The sequence below is a fragment of the Protopterus annectens genome, chromosome 15.part0 (assembly GCF_019279795.1).
Source record: "Protopterus annectens isolate FY-2018-M chromosome 15.part0, PAN1.0, whole genome shotgun sequence".
In the NCBI taxonomy this organism is placed as follows: Eukaryota; Metazoa; Chordata; order Ceratodontiformes; family Protopteridae; genus Protopterus; species Protopterus annectens.
The window spans coordinates 43596321-43615270 of record NC_056749.1 but is presented as its reverse complement, the minus strand read 5'-3'; the positions used below and the strand labels follow the sequence as shown (position 1 = coordinate 43615270).

Here is an 18950-nt window from a genome sequence, read left to right as displayed (position 1 = left end):
GCAAATAGCAGGGATTCGTCCCCTTCCCCAATGTAGTGTGACCCTGGAGTTGGTATATATAGTTAGGGGGATGTGGGGGGACAGACGTCACATTGGGGGGTGTGGGGGTGAAGGGCACACCTTGTTTGGTTTAAATGCTGTACTGTTTGTGTTACTTTCTTCTTTTAAATAAAACTAGGTGGTGGGCTTCATCCCCATACTTCCCAATGTGGGGAGCTATGCCCCCCACACTGCCCTAACTATATATACTAACTCCAGGGTCGCATTATAATGGGGAAGGGGACAAATCCCTACTATTTGCCTTAAAGTGTAGTGAAGCACTAGCTATCAGTCAAATGAGTTGTCAGTCAAATGGGTTTCAATTAAATGAGCTGTCGATCACATGAAGGTAAGCCGAGCAAATAGAGCAAAAAAAATACTACATAACCGTTACAAGCCTAGCCAAGAAGTTATCCCCAAAAGGAAAATTCAGTCAACACTTATAGTCCTGTGTCCCTCATTGACAGGGGCGACAACTGATGGCTGAGGTTTTTTTTTCGGGATAAACTCTTGGGTAGGATTGTAAGGGCCCAGGGCCATTCTCCTGGTAACCTACTATGATCCAGTAAGCAACAGAGTATTACCACCCTATTGCCCAACACAGAAGAACTGAGGTTTAGAAAACACAAGAAGTGAGGTGTAGAAAATAAACTAAGTACTTGTTTTGCTACACTGAGCATGTGCAGGGCGACGCCTTGTGAAAATGATTTCGAACTCAAAAAGCATCTAGCAGTGACATTATGCATTTGGATGAATCTTCAGCAATCCACTCATGAATTCATCGTGAAATGTAACCTATTCTGGTCTTTCACATGCAGCAGTCTACATATCTGGAAACAATGCATTATCTGAAAAGTATACAAGTTTCAAGTGATTATTTTTCTAATTAGTTTTTCTTTTCTTAAGTAGGAAAACCTACCTAGAGAGGCTCTCTCGTCCAAGTCCACAGAAGAACCAGCACTTCGCAGACTAGCCGTAGCAAGCCTGCTCTGTAAGAGATGTCTGCATTATACTGCAAAAGAAAAGAAAAACGAATTAGAAAAATAATCACTATTAGATCAATAAACAAAAATTTAAAAATCTATAACAATAGCAATATGAGAATAATAATATGCAGGAAAAACTCCACGTCAAAATTCAAAGTCAGGTAAAGGGAGTAACCAACAAGAGGCATACAAAATAACCTGTTGCTCAGCAATGTGTTGGCAAGAATAGCTGAGGTATAGCACACTCCATTTTACTGAATTGGGAATTGCGCAGATACAAACCTGTCCAAAGTAAGGTAAGATGTAGAAACTTGTGCCAGTCTCACTTCTTGCTTGGCCTACATGTGAATGTTTTGTGAAGTCAGTGGACAACATCTGATTACGTATGCCTGGTTGGTAGTTACCTGACGTGGACTAAAGATTAAAGGCACAGAATACGTGTAGGCACTGTGATGATCTGCAGAGGTGCCGGATTAAGATCGAACATGAATAAAAAGGCTCAGGTACCTGGATGCCAGTGAAATATTTCACAAAGTAAAAGCCTTAAAAATCGTACTCGCAGACCGGATAAGAAAACTACACTGGAAATACTCAAATATGCTATACGTAGATATTAGATAATACAGTCTTCCCCGATATGCAGTTTAAAACTACAAATGATCTGCATCTCAACACCAGAAAAGGGGGCCCACATGAAGTATGCATAAGTAAGCACTGCATATCAATGCGCAGAACACCTATGAGCAAGTGTTTCTAAACTACACTATATGAGTTAATGGGTTACCTTCATTTGATCGAAAGCCCATATGACTGAAACCCATTCAACTGACAACTCATTTGACTGACAACTAGTAATTCACCACACTATAAGGCAAATAGCAGGGATTCGTCCCCTTCCCCAATGTAGTGTGACCCTGGAGTTGGTATATATAGTTAGGGGGATGTGGGGGGACAGACGTCACATTGGGGGGTGTGGGGGTGAAGGGCACACCTTGTTTGGTTTAAATGCTGTACTGTTTGTGTTACTTTCTTCTTTTAAATAAAACTAGGTGGTGGGCTTCATCCCCATACTTCCCAATGTGGGGAGCTATGCCCCCCACACTGCCCTAACTATATATACTAACTCCAGGGTCGCATTATAATGGGGAAGGGGACAAATCCCTACTATTTGCCTTAAAGTGTAGTGAAGCACTAGCTATCAGTCAAATGAGTTGTCAGTCAAATGGGTTTCAATTAAATGAGCTGTCGATCACATGAAGGTAAGCCGAGCAAATAGAGCAAAAAAAAAATACTACATAACCCTTACAAGCCTAGCCAAGAAGTTATCCCCAAAAGGAAAATTCAGTCAACACTTATAGTCCTGTGTCCCTCATTGACAGGGGCGACAACTGATGGCTGAGGTTTTTTTTTCGGGATAAACTCTTGGGTAGGATTGTAAGGGCCCAGGGCCATTCTCCTGGTAACCTACTATGATCCAGTAAGCAACAGAGTATTACCACCCTATTGCCCAACACAGAAGAACTGAGGTTTAGAAAACACAAGAAGTGAGGTGTAGAAAATAAACTAAGTACTTGTTTTGCTACACTGAGCATGTGCAGGGCGACGCCTTGTGAAAATGAATTCGAACTCAAAAAGCATCTAGCAGTGACATTATGCATTTGGATGAATCTTCAGCAATCCACTCATGAATTCATCGTGAAATGTAACCTATTCTGGTCTTTCACATGCAGCAGTCTACATATCTGGAAACAATGCATTATCTGAAAAGTATACAAGTTTCAAGTGATTATTTTTCTAATTAGTTTTTCTTTTCTTAAGTAGGAAAACCTACCTAGAGAGGCTCTCTCGTCCAAGTCCACAGAAGAACCAGCACTTCGCAGACTAGCCGTAGCAAGCCTGCTCTGTAAGAGATGTCTGCATTATACTGCAAAAGAAAAGAAAAACGAATTAGAAAAATAATCACTATTAGATCAATAAACAAAAATTTAAAATCTATAACAATAGCAATATGAGAATAATAATATGCAGGAAAAACTCCACGTCAAAATTCAAAGTCAGGTAAAGGGAGTAACCAACAAGAGGCATACAAAATAACCTGTTGCTCAGCAATGTGTTGGCAAGAATAGCTGAGGTATAGCACACTCCATTTTACTGAATTGGGAATTGCGCAGATACAAACCTGTCCAAAGTAAGGTAAGATGTAGAAACTTGTGCCAGTCTCACTTCTTGCTTGGCCTACATGTGAATGTTTTGTGAAGTCAGTGGACAACATCTGATTACGTATGCCTGGTTGGTAGTTACCTGACGTGGACTAAAGATTAAAGGCACAGAATACGTGTAGGCACTGTGATGATCTGCAGAGGTGCCGGATTAAGATCGAACATGAATAAAAAGGCTCAGGTACCTGGATGCCAGTGAAATATTTCACAAAGTAAAAGCCTTAAAAATCGTACTCGCAGACCGGATAAGAAAACTACACTGGAAATACTCAAATATGCTATACGTAGATATTAGATAATACAGTCTTCCCCGATATGCAGTTTAAAACTACAAATGATCTGCATCTCAACACCAGAAAAGGGGGCCCACATGAAGTATGCATAAGTAAGCACTGCATATCAATGCGCAGAACACCTATGAGCAAGTGTTTCTAAACTACACTATATGAGTTAATGGGTTACCTTCATTTGATCGAAAGCCCATATGACTGAAACCCATTCAACTGACAACTCATTTGACTGACAACTAGTAATTCACCACACTATAAGGCAAATAGCAGGGATTCGTCCCCTTCCCCAATGTAGTGTGACCCTGGAGTTGGTATATATAGTTAGGGGGATGTGGGGGGACAGACGTCACATTGGGGGGTGTGGGGGTGAAGGGCACACCTTGTTTGGTTTAAATGCTGTACTGTTTGTGTTACTTTCTTCTTTTAAATAAAACTAGGTGGTGGGCTTCATCCCCATACTTCCCAATGTGGGGAGCTATGCCCCCCACACTGCCCTAACTATATATACTAACTCCAGGGTCGCATTATAATGGGGAAGGGGACAAATCCCTACTATTTGCCTTAAAGTGTAGTGAAGCACTAGCTATCAGTCAAATGAGTTGTCAGTCAAATGGGTTTCAATTAAATGAGCTGTCGATCACATGAAGGTAAGCCGAGCAAATAGAGCAAAAAAAATACTACATAACCGTTACAAGCCTAGCCAAGAAGTTATCCCCAAAAGGAAAATTCAGTCAACACTTATAGTCCTGTGTCCCTCATTGACAGGGGCGACAACTGATGGCTGAGGTTTTTTTCGGGATAAACTCTTGGGTAGGATTGTAAGGGCCCAGGGCCATTCTCCTGGTAACCTACTATGATCCAGTAAGCAACAGAGTATTACCACCCTATTGCCCAACACAGAAGAACTGAGGTTTAGAAAACACAAGAAGTGAGGTGTAGAAAATAAACTAAGTACTTGTTTTGCTACACTGAGCATGTGCAGGGCGACGCCTTGTGAAAATGAATTCGAACTCAAAAAGCATCTAGCAGTGACATTATGCATTTGGATGAATCTTCAGCAATCCACTCATGAATTCATCGTGAAATGTAACCTATTCTGGTCTTTCACATGCAGCAGTCTACATATCTGGAAACAATGCATTATCTGAAAAGTATACAAGTTTCAAGTGATTATTTTTCTAATTAGTTTTTCTTTTCTTAAGTAGGAAAACCTACCTAGAGAGGCTCTCTCGTCCAAGTCCACAGAAGAACCAGCACTTCGCAGACTAGCCGTAGCAAGCCTGCTCTGTAAGAGATGTCTGCATTATACTGCAAAAGAAAAGAAAAACGAATTAGAAAAATAATCACTATTAGATCAATAAACAAAAATTTAAAAATCTATAACAATAGCAATATGAGAATAATAATATGCAGGAAAAACTCCACGTCAAAATTCAAAGTCAGGTAAAGGGAGTAACCAACAAGAGGCATACAAAATAACCTGTTGCTCAGCAATGTGTTGGCAAGAATAGCTGAGGTATAGCACACTCCATTTTACTGAATTGGGAATTGCGCAGATACAAACCTGTCCAAAGTAAGGTAAGATGTAGAAACTTGTGCCAGTCTCACTTCTTGCTTGGCCTACATGTGAATGTTTTGTGAAGTCAGTGGACAACATCTGATTACGTATGCCTGGTTGGTAGTTACCTGACGTGGACTAAAGATTAAAGGCACAGAATACGTGTAGGCACTGTGATGATCTGCAGAGGTGCCGGATTAAGATCGAACATGAATAAAAAGGCTCAGGTACCTGGATGCCAGTGAAATATTTCACAAAGTAAAAGCCTTAAAAATCGTACTCGCAGACCGGATAAGAAAACTACACTGGAAATACTCAAATATGCTATACGTAGATATTAGATAATACAGTCTTCCCGATATGCAGTTTAAAACTACAAATGATCTGCATCTCAACACCAGAAAAGGGGGCCCACATGAAGTATGCATAAGTAAGCACTGCATATCAATGCGCAGAACACCTATGAGCAAGTGTTTCTAAACTACACTATATGAGTTAATGGGTTACCTTCATTTGATCGAAAGCCCATATGACTGAAACCCATTCAACTGACAACTCATTTGACTGACAACTAGTAATTCACCACACTATAAGGCAAATAGCAGGGATTCGTCCCCTTCCCCAATGTAGTGTGACCCTGGAGTTGGTATATATAGTTAGGGGGATGTGGGGGGACAGACGTCACATTGGGGGGTGTGGGGGTGAAGGGCACACCTTGTTTGGTTTAAATGCTGTACTGTTTGTGTTACTTTCTTCTTTTAAATAAAACTAGGTGGTGGGCTTCATCCCCATACTTCCCAATGTGGGGAGCTATGCCCCCCACACTGCCCTAACTATATATACTAACTCCAGGGTCGCATTATAATGGGGAAGGGGACAAATCCCTACTATTTGCCTTAAAGTGTAGTGAAGCACTAGCTATCAGTCAAATGAGTTGTCAGTCAAATGGGTTTCAATTAAATGAGCTGTCGATCACATGAAGGTAAGCCGAGCAAATAGAGCAAAAAAAATACTACATAACCCTTACAAGCCTAGCCAAGAAGTTATCCCCAAAAGGAAAATTCAGTCAACACTTATAGTCCTGTGTCCCTCATTGACAGGGGCGACAACTGATGGCTGAGGTTTTTTTCGGGATAAACTCTTGGGTAGGATTGTAAGGGCCCAGGGCCATTCTCCTGGTAACCTACTATGATCCAGTAAGCAACAGAGTATTACCACCCTATTGCCCAACACAGAAGAACTGAGGTTTAGAAAACACAAGAAGTGAGGTGTAGAAAATAAACTAAGTACTTGTTTTGCTACACTGAGCATGTGCAGGGCGACGCCTTGTGAAAATGAATTCGAACTCAAAAAGCATCTAGCAGTGACATTATGCATTTGGATGAATCTTCAGCAATCCACTCATGAATTCATCGTGAAATGTAACCTATTCTGGTCTTTCACATGCAGCAGTCTACATATCTGGAAACAATGCATTATCTGAAAAGTATACAAGTTTCAAGTGATTATTTTTCTAATTAGTTTTTCTTTTCTTAAGTAGGAAAACCTACCTAGAGAGGCTCTCTCGTCCAAGTCCACAGAAGAACCAGCACTTCGCAGACTAGCCGTAGCAAGCCTGCTCTGTAAGAGATGTCTGCATTATACTGCAAAAGAAAAGAAAAACGAATTAGAAAAATAATCACTATTAGATCAATAAACAAAAATTTAAAATCTATAACAATAGCAATATGAGAATAATAATATGCAGGAAAAACTCCACGTCAAAATTCAAAGTCAGGTAAAGGGAGTAACCAACAAGAGGCATACAAAATAACCTGTTGCTCAGCAATGTGTTGGCAAGAATAGCTGAGGTATAGCACACTCCATTTTACTGAATTGGGAATTGCGCAGATACAAACCTGTCCAAAGTAAGGTAAGATGTAGAAACTTGTGCCAGTCTCACTTCTTGCTTGGCCTACATGTGAATGTTTTGTGAAGTCAGTGGACAACATCTGATTACGTATGCCTGGTTGGTAGTTACCTGACGTGGACTAAAGATTAAAGGCACAGAATACGTGTAGGCACTGTGATGATCTGCAGAGGTGCCGGATTAAGATCGAACATGAATAAAAAGGCTCAGGTACCTGGATGCCAGTGAAATATTTCACAAAGTAAAAGCCTTAAAAATCGTACTCGCAGACCGGATAAGAAAACTACACTGGAAATACTCAAATATGCTATAAGTAGATATTAGATAATACAGTCTTCCCCGATATGCAGTTTAAAACTACAAATGATCTGCATCTCAACACCAGAAAAGGGGGCCCACATGAAGTATGCATAAGTAAGCACTGCATATCAATGCGCAGAACACCTATGAGCAAGTGTTTCTAAACTACACTATATGAGTTAATGGGTTACCTTCATTTGATCGAAAGCCCATATGACTGAAACCCATTCAACTGACAACTCATTTGACTGACAACTAGTAATTCACCACACTATAAGGCAAATAGCAGGGATTCGTCCCCTTCCCCAATGTAGTGTGACCCTGGAGTTGGTATATATAGTTAGGGGGATGTGGGGGGACAGACGTCACATTGGGGGGTGTGGGGGTGAAGGGCACACCTTGTTTGGTTTAAATGCTGTACTGTTTGTGTTACTTTCTTCTTTTAAATAAAACTAGGTGGTGGGCTTCATCCCCATACTTCCCAATGTGGGGAGCTATGCCCCCCACACTGCCCTAACTATATATACTAACTCCAGGGTCGCATTATAATGGGGAAGGGGACAAATCCCTACTATTTGCCTTAAAGTGTAGTGAAGCACTAGCTATCAGTCAAATGAGTTGTCAGTCAAATGGGTTTCAATTAAATGAGCTGTCGATCACATGAAGGTAAGCCGAGCAAATAGAGCAAAAAAAAAATACTACATAACCCTTACAAGCCTAGCCAAGAAGTTATCCCCAAAAGGAAAATTCAGTCAACACTTATAGTCCTGTGTCCCTCATTGACAGGGGCGACAACTGATGGCTGAGGTTTTTTTTTCGGGATAAACTCTTGGGTAGGATTGTAAGGGCCCAGGGCCATTCTCCTGGTAACCTACTATGATCCAGTAAGCAACAGAGTATTACCACCCTATTGCCCAACACAGAAGAACTGAGGTTTAGAAAACACAAGAAGTGAGGTGTAGAAAATAAACTAAGTACTTGTTTTGCTACACTGAGCATGTGCAGGGCGACGCCTTGTGAAAATGAATTCGAACTCAAAAAGCATCTAGCAGTGACATTATGCATTTGGATGAATCTTCAGCAATCCACTCATGAATTCATCGTGAAATGTAACCTATTCTGGTCTTTCACATGCAGCAGTCTACATATCTGGAAACAATGCATTATCTGAAAAGTATACAAGTTTCAAGTGATTATTTTTCTAATTAGTTTTTCTTTTCTTAAGTAGGAAAACCTACCTAGAGAGGCTCTCTCGTCCAAGTCCACAGAAGAACCAGCACTTCGCAGACTAGCCGTAGCAAGCCTGCTCTGTAAGAGATGTCTGCATTATACTGCAAAAGAAAAGAAAAACGAATTAGAAAAATAATCACTATTAGATCAATAAACAAAAATTTAAAAATCTATAACAATAGCAATATGAGAATAATAATATGCAGGAAAAACTCCACGTCAAAATTCAAAGTCAGGTAAAGGGAGTAACCAACAAGAGGCATACAAAATAACCTGTTGCTCAGCAATGTGTTGGCAAGAATAGCTGAGGTATAGCACACTCCATTTTACTGAATTGGGAATTGCGCAGATACAAACCTGTCCAAAGTAAGGTAAGATGTAGAAACTTGTGCCAGTCTCACTTCTTGCTTGGCCTACATGTGAATGTTTTGTGAAGTCAGTGGACAACATCTGATTACGTATGCCTGGTTGGTAGTTACCTGACGTGGACTAAAGATTAAAGGCACAGAATACGTGTAGGCACTGTGATGATCTGCAGAGGTGCCGGATTAAGATCGAACATGAATAAAAAGGCTCAGGTACCTGGATGCCAGTGAAATATTTCACAAAGTAAAAGCCTTAAAAATCGTACTCGCAGACCGGATAAGAAAACTACACTGGAAATACTCAAATATGCTATACGTAGATATTAGATAATACAGTCTTCCCCGATATGCAGTTTAAAACTACAAATGATCTGCATCTCAACACCAGAAAAGGGGGCCCACATGAAGTATGCATAAGTAAGCACTGCATATCAATGCGCAGAACACCTATGAGCAAGTGTTTCTAAACTACACTATATGAGTTAATGGGTTACCTTCATTTGATCGAAAGCCCATATGACTGAAACCCATTCAACTGACAACTCATTTGACTGACAACTAGTAATTCACCACACTATAAGGCAAATAGCAGGGATTCGTCCCCTTCCCCAATGTAGTGTGACCCTGGAGTTGGTATATATAGTTAGGGGGATGTGGGGGGACAGACGTCACATTGGGGGGTGTGGGGGTGAAGGGCACACCTTGTTTGGTTTAAATGCTGTACTGTTTGTGTTACTTTCTTCTTTTAAATAAAACTAGGTGGTGGGCTTCATCCCCATACTTCCCAATGTGGGGAGCTATGCCCCCCACACTGCCCTAACTATATATACTAACTCCAGGGTCGCATTATAATGGGGAAGGGGACAAATCCCTACTATTTGCCTTAAAGTGTAGTGAAGCACTAGCTATCAGTCAAATGAGTTGTCAGTCAAATGGGTTTCAATTAAATGAGCTGTCGATCACATGAAGGTAAGCCGAGCAAATAGAGCAAAAAAAATACTACATAACCCTTACAAGCCTAGCCAAGAAGTTATCCCCAAAAGGAAAATTCAGTCAACACTTATAGTCCTGTGTCCCTCATTGACAGGGGCGACAACTGATGGCTGAGGTTTTTTTCGGGATAAACTCTTGGGTAGGATTGTAAGGGCCCAGGGCCATTCTCCTGGTAACCTACTATGATCCAGTAAGCAACAGAGTATTACCACCCTATTGCCCAACACAGAAGAACTGAGGTTTAGAAAACACAAGAAGTGAGGTGTAGAAAATAAACTAAGTACTTGTTTTGCTACACTGAGCATGTGCAGGGCGACGCCTTGTGAAAATGAATTCGAACTCAAAAAGCATCTAGCAGTGACATTATGCATTTGGATGAATCTTCAGCAATCCACTCATGAATTCATCGTGAAATGTAACCTATTCTGGTCTTTCACATGCAGCAGTCTACATATCTGGAAACAATGCATTATCTGAAAAGTATACAAGTTTCAAGTGATTATTTTTCTAATTAGTTTTTCTTTTCTTAAGTAGGAAAACCTACCTAGAGAGGCTCTCTCGTCCAAGTCCACAGAAGAACCAGCACTTCGCAGACTAGCCGTAGCAAGCCTGCTCTGTAAGAGATGTCTGCATTATACTGCAAAAGAAAAGAAAAACGAATTAGAAAAATAATCACTATTAGATCAATAAACAAAAATTTAAAAATCTATAACAATAGCAATATGAGAATAATAATATGCAGGAAAAACTCCACGTCAAAATTCAAAGTCAGGTAAAGGGAGTAACCAACAAGAGGCATACAAAATAACCTGTTGCTCAGCAATGTGTTGGCAAGAATAGCTGAGGTATAGCACACTCCATTTTACTGAATTGGGAATTGCGCAGATACAAACCTGTCCAAAGTAAGGTAAGATGTAGAAACTTGTGCCAGTCTCACTTCTTGCTTGGCCTACATGTGAATGTTTTGTGAAGTCAGTGGACAACATCTGATTACGTATGCCTGGTTGGTAGTTACCTGACGTGGACTAAAGATTAAAGGCACAGAATACGTGTAGGCACTGTGATGATCTGCAGAGGTGCCGGATTAAGATCGAACATGAATAAAAAGGCTCAGGTACCTGGATGCCAGTGAAATATTTCACAAAGTAAAAGCCTTAAAAATCGTACTCGCAGACCGGATAAGAAAACTACACTGGAAATACTCAAATATGCTATACGTAGATATTAGATAATACAGTCTTCCCCGATATGCAGTTTAAAACTACAAATGATCTGCATCTCAACACCAGAAAAGGGGGCCCACATGAAGTATGCATAAGTAAGCACTGCATATCAATGCGCAGAACACCTATGAGCAAGTGTTTCTAAACTACACTATATGAGTTAATGGGTTACCTTCATTTGATCGAAAGCCCATATGACTGAAACCCATTCAACTGACAACTCATTTGACTGACAACTAGTAATTCACCACACTATAAGGCAAATAGCAGGGATTCGTCCCCTTCCCCAATGTAGTGTGACCCTGGAGTTGGTATATATAGTTAGGGGGATGTGGGGGGACAGACGTCACATTGGGGGGTGTGGGGGTGAAGGGCACACCTTGTTTGGTTTAAATGCTGTACTGTTTGTGTTACTTTCTTCTTTTAAATAAAACTAGGTGGTGGGCTTCATCCCCATACTTCCCAATGTGGGGAGCTATGCCCCCCACACTGCCCTAACTATATATACTAACTCCAGGGTCGCATTATAATGGGGAAGGGGACAAATCCCTACTATTTGCCTTAAAGTGTAGTGAAGCACTAGCTATCAGTCAAATGAGTTGTCAGTCAAATGGGTTTCAATTAAATGAGCTGTCGATCACATGAAGGTAAGCCGAGCAAATAGAGCAAAAAAAAAATACTACATAACCCTTACAAGCCTAGCCAAGAAGTTATCCCCAAAAGGAAAATTCAGTCAACACTTATAGTCCTGTGTCCCTCATTGACAGGGGCGACAACTGATGGCTGAGGTTTTTTTTTCGGGATAAACTCTTGGGTAGGATTGTAAGGGCCCAGGGCCATTCTCCTGGTAACCTACTATGATCCAGTAAGCAACAGAGTATTACCACCCTATTGCCCAACACAGAAGAACTGAGGTTTAGAAAACACAAGAAGTGAGGTGTAGAAAATAAACTAAGTACTTGTTTTGCTACACTGAGCATGTGCAGGGCGACGCCTTGTGAAAATGAATTCGAACTCAAAAAGCATCTAGCAGTGACATTATGCATTTGGATGAATCTTCAGCAATCCACTCATGAATTCATCGTGAAATGTAACCTATTCTGGTCTTTCACATGCAGCAGTCTACATATCTGGAAACAATGCATTATCTGAAAAGTATACAAGTTTCAAGTGATTATTTTTCTAATTAGTTTTTCTTTTCTTAAGTAGGAAAACCTACCTAGAGAGGCTCTCTCGTCCAAGTCCACAGAAGAACCAGCACTTCGCAGACTAGCCGTAGCAAGCCTGCTCTGTAAGAGATGTCTGCATTATACTGCAAAAGAAAAGAAAAACGAATTAGAAAAATAATCACTATTAGATCAATAAACAAAAATTTAAAAATCTATAACAATAGCAATATGAGAATAATAATATGCAGGAAAAACTCCACGTCAAAATTCAAAGTCAGGTAAAGGGAGTAACCAACAAGAGGCATACAAAATAACCTGTTGCTCAGCAATGTGTTGGCAAGAATAGCTGAGGTATAGCACACTCCATTTTACTGAATTGGGAATTGCGCAGATACAAACCTGTCCAAAGTAAGGTAAGATGTAGAAACTTGTGCCAGTCTCACTTCTTGCTTGGCCTACATGTGAATGTTTTGTGAAGTCAGTGGACAACATCTGATTACGTATGCCTGGTTGGTAGTTACCTGACGTGGACTAAAGATTAAAGGCACAGAATACGTGTAGGCACTGTGATGATCTGCAGAGGTGCCGGATTAAGATCGAACATGAATAAAAAGGCTCAGGTACCTGGATGCCAGTGAAATATTTCACAAAGTAAAAGCCTTAAAAATCGTACTCGCAGACCGGATAAGAAAACTACACTGGAAATACTCAAATATGCTATACGTAGATATTAGATAATACAGTCTTCCCGATATGCAGTTTAAAACTACAAATGATCTGCATCTCAACACCAGAAAAGGGGGCCCACATGAAGTATGCATAAGTAAGCACTGCATATCAATGCGCAGAACACCTATGAGCAAGTGTTTCTAAACTACACTATATGAGTTAATGGGTTACCTTCATTTGATCGAAAGCCCATATGACTGAAACCCATTCAACTGACAACTCATTTGACTGACAACTAGTAATTCACCACACTATAAGGCAAATAGCAGGGATTCGTCCCCTTCCCCAATGTAGTGTGACCCTGGAGTTGGTATATATAGTTAGGGGGATGTGGGGGGACAGACGTCACATTGGGGGGTGAAGGGCACACCTTGTTTGGTTTAAATGCTGTACTGTTTGTGTTACTTTCTTCTTTTAAATAAAACTAGGTGGTGGGCTTCATCCCCATACTTCCCAATGTGGGGAGCTATGCCCCCACACTGCCCTAACTATATATACTAACTCCAGGGTCGCATTATAATGGGGAAGGGGACAAATCCCTACTATTTGCCTTAAAGTGTAGTGAAGCACTAGCTATCAGTCAAATGAGTTGTCAGTCAAATGGGTTTCAATTAAATGAGCTGTCGATCACATGAAGGTAAGCCGAGCAAATAGAGCAAAAAAAAAATACTACATAACCCTTACAAGCCTAGCCAAGAAGTTATCCCCAAAAGGAAAATTCAGTCAACACTTATAGTCCTGTGTCCCTCATTGACAGGGGCGACAACTGATGGCTGAGGTTTTTTTTTCGGGATAAACTCTTGGGTAGGATTGTAAGGGCCCAGGGCCATTCTCCTGGTAACCTACTATGATCCAGTAAGCAACAGAGTATTACCACCCTATTGCCCAACACAGAAGAACTGAGGTTTAGAAAACACAAGAAGTGAGGTGTAGAAAATAAACTAAGTACTTGTTTTGCTACACTGAGCATGTGCAGGGCGACGCCTTGTGAAAATGAATTCGAACTCAAAAAGCATCTAGCAGTGACATTATGCATTTGGATGAATCTTCAGCAATCCACTCATGAATTCATCGTGAAATGTAACCTATTCTGGTCTTTCACATGCAGCAGTCTACATATCTGGAAACAATGCATTATCTGAAAAGTATACAAGTTTCAAGTGATTATTTTTCTAATTAGTTTTTCTTTTCTTAAGTAGGAAAACCTACCTAGAGAGGCTCTCGTCCAAGTCCACAGAAGAACCAGCACTTCGCAGACTAGCCGTAGCAAGCCTGCTCTGTAAGAGATGTCTGCATTATACTGCAAAAGAAAAGAAAAACGAATTAGAAAAATAATCACTATTAGATCAATAAACAAAAATTTAAAAATCTATAACAATAGCAATATGAGAATAATAATATGCAGGAAAAACTCCACGTCAAAATTCAAAGTCAGGTAAAGGGAGTAACCAACAAGAGGCATACAAAATAACCTGTTGCTCAGCAATGTGTTGGCAAGAATAGCTGAGGTATAGCACACTCCATTTTACTGAATTGGGAATTGCGCAGATACAAACCTGTCCAAAGTAAGGTAAGATGTAGAAACTTGTGCCAGTCTCACTTCTTGCTTGGCCTACATGTGAATGTTTTGTGAAGTCAGTGGACAACATCTGATTACGTATGCCTGGTTGGTAGTTACCTGACGTGGACTAAAGATTAAAGGCACAGAATACGTGTAGGCACTGTGATGATCTGCAGAGGTGCCGGATTAAGATCGAACATGAATAAAAAGGCTCAGGTACCTGGATGCCAGTGAAATATTTCACAAAGTAAAAGCCTTAAAAATCGTACTTGCAGACCGGATAAGAAAACTACACTGGAAATACTCAAATATGCTATACGTAGATATTAGATAATACAGTCTTCCCCGATATGCAGTTTAAAACTACAAATGATCTGCATCTCAACACCAGAAAAGGGGGCCCACATGAAGTATGCATAAGTAAGCACTGCATATCAATGCGCAGAACACCTATGAGCAAGTGTTTCTAAACTACACTATATGAGTTAATGGGTTACCTTCATTTGATCGAAAGCCCATATGACTGAAACCCATTCAACTGACAACTCATTTGACTGACAACTAGTAATTCACCACACTATAAGGCAAATAGCAGGGATTCGTCCCCTTCCCCAATGTAGTGTGACCCTGGAGTTGGTATATATAGTTAGGGGGATGTGGGGGGACAGACGTCACATTGGGGGTGTGGGGTGAAGGGCACACCTTGTTTGGTTTAAATGCTGTACTGTTTGTGTTACTTTCTTCTTTTAAATAAAACTAGGTGGTGGGCTTCATCCCCATACTTCCCAATGTGGGGAGCTATGCCCCCCCACTGCCCTAACTATATATACTAACTCCAGGGTCGCATTATAATGGGGAAGGGGACAAATCCCTACTATTTGCCTTAAAGTGTAGTGAAGCACTAGCTATCAGTCAAATGAGTTGTCAGTCAAATGGGTTTCAATTAAATGAGCTGTCGATCACATGAAGGTAAGCCGAGCAAATAGAGCAAAAAAAAAATACTACATAACCCTTACAAGCCTAGCCAAGAAGTTATCCCCAAAAGGAAAATTCAGTCAACACTTATAGTCCTGTGTCCCTCATTGACAGGGGCGACAACTGATGGCTGAGGTTTTTTTTTCGGGATAAACTCTTGGGTAGGATTGTAAGGGCCCAGGGCCATTCTCCTGGTAACCTACTATGATCCAGTAAGCAACAGAGTATTACCACCCTATTGCCCAACACAGAAGAACTGAGGTTTAGAAAACACAAGAAGTGAGGTGTAGAAAATAAACTAAGTACTTGTTTTGCTACACTGAGCATGTGCAGGGCGACGCCTTGTGAAAATGAATTCGAACTCAAAAAGCATCTAGCAGTGACATTATGCATTTGGATGAATCTTCAGCAATCCACTCATGAATTCATCGTGAAATGTAACCTATTCTGGTCTTTCACATGCAGCAGTCTACATATCTGGAAACAATGCATTATCTGAAAAGTATACAAGTTTCAAGTGATTATTTTTCTAATTAGTTTTTCTTTTCTTAAGTAGGAAAACCTACCTAGAGAGGCTCTCTCGTCCAAGTCCACAGAAGAACCAGCACTTCGCAGACTAGCCGTAGCAAGCCTGCTCTGTAAGAGATGTCTGCATTATACTGCAAAAGAAAAGAAAAACGAATTAGAAAAATAATCACTATTAGATCAATAAACAAAAATTTAAAAATCTATAACAATAGCAATATGAGAATAATAATATGCAGGAAAAACTCCACGTCAAAATTCAAAGTCAGGTAAAGGGAGTAACCAACAAGAGGCATACAAAATAACCTGTTGCTCAGCAATGTGTTGGCAAGAATAGCTGAGGTATAGCACACTCCATTTTACTGAATTGGGAATTGCGCAGATACAAACCTGTCCAAAGTAAGGTAAGATGTAGAAACTTGTGCCAGTCTCACTTCTTGCTTGGCCTACATGTGAATGTTTTGTGAAGTCAGTGGACAACATCTGATTACGTATGCCTGGTTGGTAGTTACCTGACGTGGACTAAAGATTAAAGGCACAGAATACGTGTAGGCACTGTGATGATCTGCAGAGGTGCCGGATTAAGATCGAACATGAATAAAAAGGCTCAGGTACCTGGATGCCAGTGAAATATTTCACAAAGTAAAAGCCTTAAAAATCGTACTCGCAGACCGGATAAGAAAACTACACTGGAAATACTCAAATATGCTATATGTAGATATTAGATAATACAGTCTTCCCCGATATGCAGTTTAAAACTACAAATGATCTGCATCTCAACACCAGAAAAGGGGGCCCACATGAAGTATGCATAAGTAAGCACTGCATATCAATGCGCAGAACACCTATGAGCAAGTGTTTCTAAACTACACTATATGAGTTAATGGGTTACCTTCATTTGATCGAAAGCCCATATGACTGAAACCCATTCAACTGACAACTCATTTGACTGACAACTAGTAATTCACCACACTATAAGGCAAATAGCAGGGATTCGTCCCCTTCCCCAATGTAGTGTGACCCTGGAGTTGGTATATATAGTTAGGGGGATGTGGGGGGACAGACGTCACATTGGGGGTGTGGGGTGAAGGGCACACCTTGTTTGGTTTAAATGCTGTACTGTTTGTGTTACTTTCTTCTTTTAAATAAAACTAGGTGGTGGGCTTCATCCCCATACTTCCCAATGTGGGGAGCTATGCCCCCCCACTGCCCTAACTATATATACTAACTCCAGGGTCGCATTATAATGGGGAAGGGGACAAATCCCTACTATTTGCCTTAAAGTGTAGTGAAGCACTAGCTATCAGTCAAATGAGTTGTCAGTCAAATGGGTTTCAATTAAATGAGCTGTCGATCACATGAAGGTAAGCCGAGCAAATAGAGCAAAAAAAAAATACTACATAACCCTTACAAGCCTAGCCAAGAAGTTATCCCCAAAAGGAAAATTCAGTCAACACTTATAGTCCTGTGTCCCTCATTGACAGGGGCGACAACTGATGGCTGAGGTTTTTTTTTCGGGATAAACTCTTGGGTAGGATTGTAAGGGCCCAGGGCCATTCTCCTGGTAACCTACTATGATCCAGTAAGCAACAGAGTATTACCACCCTATTGCCCAACACAGAAGAACTGAGGTTTAGAAAACACAAGAAGTGAGGTGTAGAAAATAAACTAAGTACTTGTTTTGCTACACTGAGCATGTGCAGGGCGACGCCTTGTGAAAATGAATTCGAACTCAAAAAGCATCTAGCAGTGACATTATGCATTTGGATGAATCTTCAGCAATCCACTCATGAATTCATCGTGAAATGTAACCTATTCTGGTCTTTCACATGCAGCAGTCTACATATCTGGAAACAATGCATTATCTGAAAAGTATACAAGTTTCAAGTGATTATTTTTCTAATTAGTTTTTCTTTTCTTAAGTAGGAAAACCTACCTAGAGAGGCTCTCTCGTCCAAGTCCACAGAAGAACCAGCACTTCGCAGACTAGCCGTAGCAAGCCTGCTCTGTAAGAGATGTCTGCATTATACTGCAAAAGAAAAGAAAAACGAATTAGAAAAATAATCACTATTAGATCAATAAACAAAAATTTAAAAATCTATAACAATAGCAATATGAGAATAATAATATGCAGGAAAAACTCCACGTCAAAATTCAAAGTCAGGTAAAGGGAGTAACCAACAAGAGGCATACAAAATAACCTGTTGCTCAGCAATGTGTTGGCAAGAATAGCTGAGGTATAGCACACTCCATTTTACTGAATTGGGAATTGCGCAGATACAAACCTGTCCAAAGTAAGGTAAGATGTAGAAACTTGTGCCAGTCTCACTTCTTGCTTGGCCTACATGTGAATGTTTTGTGAAGTCAGTGGACAACATCTGATTACGTATGCCTGGTTGGTAGTTACCTGACGTGGACTAAAGATTAAAGGCACAGAATACGTGTAGGCACTGTGATGATCTGCAGAGGTGCCGGATTAAGATCGAACATGAATAAAAAGGCTCAGGTACCTGGATGCCAGTGAAATATTTCACAAAGTAAAAGCCTTAAAAATCGTACTCGCAGACCGGATAAGAAAACTACACTGGAAATACTCAAATATGCTATACGTAGATATTAGATAATACAGTCTTCCCCGATATGCAGTTTAAAACTACAAATGATCTGCATCTCAACACCAGAAAAGGGGGCCCACATGAAGTATGCATAAGTAAGCACTGCATATCAATGCGCAGAACACCTATGAGCAAGTGTTTCTAAACTACACTATATGAGTTAATGGGTTACCTTCATTTGATCGAAAGCCCATATGACTGAAACCCATTCAACTGACAACTCATTTGACTGACAACTAGTAATTCACCACACTATAAGGCAAA

The 18950-nt window shown here is 40.4% G+C and overlaps 2 long non-coding RNA genes across 2 annotated transcripts; both read right to left on the bottom strand.

The window, feature by feature from the left end:
* Window positions 1-964: 964 nt before the first annotated feature.
* LOC122789651 lies at window positions 965-12421 on the bottom strand. The gene is made up of 7 exons (XR_006362848.1): window positions 12332-12421; window positions 10434-10526; window positions 8540-8632; window positions 6643-6735; window positions 4750-4842; window positions 2857-2949; window positions 965-1051 (listed from the first exon to the last, which is right to left on the bottom strand). It is a non-coding gene; the product is annotated as an uncharacterized LOC122789651 (long non-coding RNA).
* A 1813-nt stretch (window positions 12422-14234) lies between these two features.
* On the bottom strand, window positions 14235-18097 carry LOC122789752. Its single transcript, XR_006362874.1, has 3 exons — window positions 18008-18097; window positions 16113-16205; window positions 14235-14310 (listed from the first exon to the last, which is right to left on the bottom strand). It is a non-coding gene; the product is annotated as an uncharacterized LOC122789752 (long non-coding RNA).
* Between the last annotated feature and the right edge of the window lie 853 nt (window positions 18098-18950).